We start from the raw sequence: 2,277 nt of genomic DNA on the forward strand, positions 1-2,277 counted from the left end.
AAAATGTATGGAAAAAGTTGTATATAAGATAGAAAAGTAACATGCTACGTACAAGATATTGAATAAAAGTTGCATACAAGATACAAAACCAAATGAGGGATGAGGTAAATATATACATGTATACATGTATGCATAGATACAGATGTGGATATATCATGGCATTTTCTCCTGTCCCTTCACCACCCTTATCCAATTCCACTGAATGATTTCCAGACCCATATATAATTTAATCTCATATGCATATAGATAGATATACATATACACATTTGTATAAAGCACATTATATACATTCGTATCCTTATATGTGTGTAAATATACATATCGTTTATTGTGAGTGGAATATGAAACTATAAAATGGAAGAGTCTTTGGCATTATTTATATTTATTGAAAAAATAACTTTTATTTTAAAGATTTTATTTTTTTAATAAAAAATACTTTACTACAACACAACTGCCTCATGGCATTTTTTACCTCCGTATTTCTAAAGGTATAGATAAAGGGGTTTAAAAAAGGTGTCAGAATAGTGTAAAATATTTCTATCATCTTATCAAAGGAGAAAGTGATCAGAGGCCTTGCATACTCAAAAATGCATGGAACGAATAACATGAGGACAACTGTGATATGGGAACTACAAGTGGAGAGGGCTTTCCTTCATCCTTCTGTGCTGTATGTGCGCAGGGTGTACGAGATGACAGCATAGGAGACAAGTAAGAGGAAAAAAATTAAAATACAAATGAACCCACTATTGGCTATCACCATAAATCCAAGGTCATGAGTATCAGTACAGGCCAGTTGCAGCAAAGGGTACAAGTCACACATGAAGTGATTGATTATGTTGGGGCCACAGAATGGTAATGGTAAAATGAAGAACATTTGGATGATAGAGTGCAGGAATCCTCCTGCCCAGGCCACCCCTGCAAATAATAAACATATACGCCTACTCATGATGGTCACATAGTGTAAGGGTTTACAGATCGGTCATAGGCCATCGCTGTGAGGACAATTACCTCAGCAGCACCAAAAAAATGTTCTGCAAATACCTGAGTCATGCAGCCTTCAAAAGAGATGATTTTCTTCTCAAAGAAAGAATCTACTATCACCTTGGGCACAATGACTGATGAAAAACATGCATCCAAGAAAGACAAAAAGGCCAAGAAGAAGTACATAGGTGAAGCAAGGAGAGTGGGGCTACTAGTAATGGTTACAATAATAAACAGGTTTCCCACAAGAGTTGCAAGATAGAACAACAAAAACACAATGAATATGATTTTCTGAACCCCTGGATTTTGGGTAAGTCCCAGAAGTATGAACTCAGTCACTTGACTTTGATTTTCCATGATTTTGACACGGAATTTGGTGTCTTATTGAATATGTATGATCTGTAACAAAGAGATAAAAAAGGATCTTTTCAGTGTATATTGTAACACCAGGAAAATAAACTAATATTTACATCATTTGTGCTCCAAGGTCCTTCTAAATGTTTCCTTAGACTTTGGTGCCATATCCATGCATATAGGCACAAATATATTCAAATGGATTTGGTAAATGTGGTATAGGATGAATGAGCTATTAGCAGAGGAGAAGAACAATTGTTCAAATGTACAGCAAACTGTCCCAGACATCTCTTGTAAACATGTCTGTAGTTTCAGGTATTATTTGGGTGTGAGTAAGCCAAGTTCTATATTCACCAAAAGTAGACAAGCTAATCTGCACAAAAGGTTTTAAAAGCCAGTGGAAATAGTGAAATCCAAATATATGTGTGTGTTTATGTTAATGGTATAAAGATATATATGCATAATTTTTATAAAACCCACCAGCAATACTACCATTAGATAACAATTCCAGATCACATCTGCAGAGTTATTCTGGTGAACATATTTCAGGGAGTCTCTCGAAAATTGGAGAATGAACACTGGAAGGTCACCAAAACCGTAGCCTCAAGTTTAGTTCATAGGAGCATTAACTGAAGAAAGTCAGAATGTTTTGATGAGTACACAAGGATTAGTATTCCGTCATGATTTTAAGCTTCTGGAGTATCCTTAAGTATAAGAGGGATTCTAATAATTGTGCTTATTCTCACAGGACAGAACTGTGAGCATAGGCTTAAAATTTCAGTGAAAGATTCCTGTTTGATTTACTAAAATCTTCCTAACAATGCAAGGCATTGAAAATTGGAATCTGGAATTCTGATAGACTTGTGTTGTCCTTAGATCGGCAAAGAAAGGTAACTTCTTTGGAGGGATATTGGCTTCCTGTTGCATATGAAATATGAATTG

The 2,277-nt window shown here is 35.3% G+C and overlaps 1 pseudogene; it reads right to left on the minus strand.

The window, feature by feature from the left end:
• Positions 1 to 400: 400 nt before the first annotated feature.
• Positions 401 to 1,338, minus strand: LOC140510975 (olfactory receptor 4C15-like; annotated as a pseudogene).
• Positions 1,339 to 2,277: the final 939 nt, after the last annotated feature.

Source organism: Notamacropus eugenii, chromosome 6 (genome assembly GCF_028372415.1).
Source record: "Notamacropus eugenii isolate mMacEug1 chromosome 6, mMacEug1.pri_v2, whole genome shotgun sequence".
Taxonomy (NCBI): Eukaryota; Metazoa; Chordata; class Mammalia; order Diprotodontia; family Macropodidae; genus Notamacropus; species Notamacropus eugenii.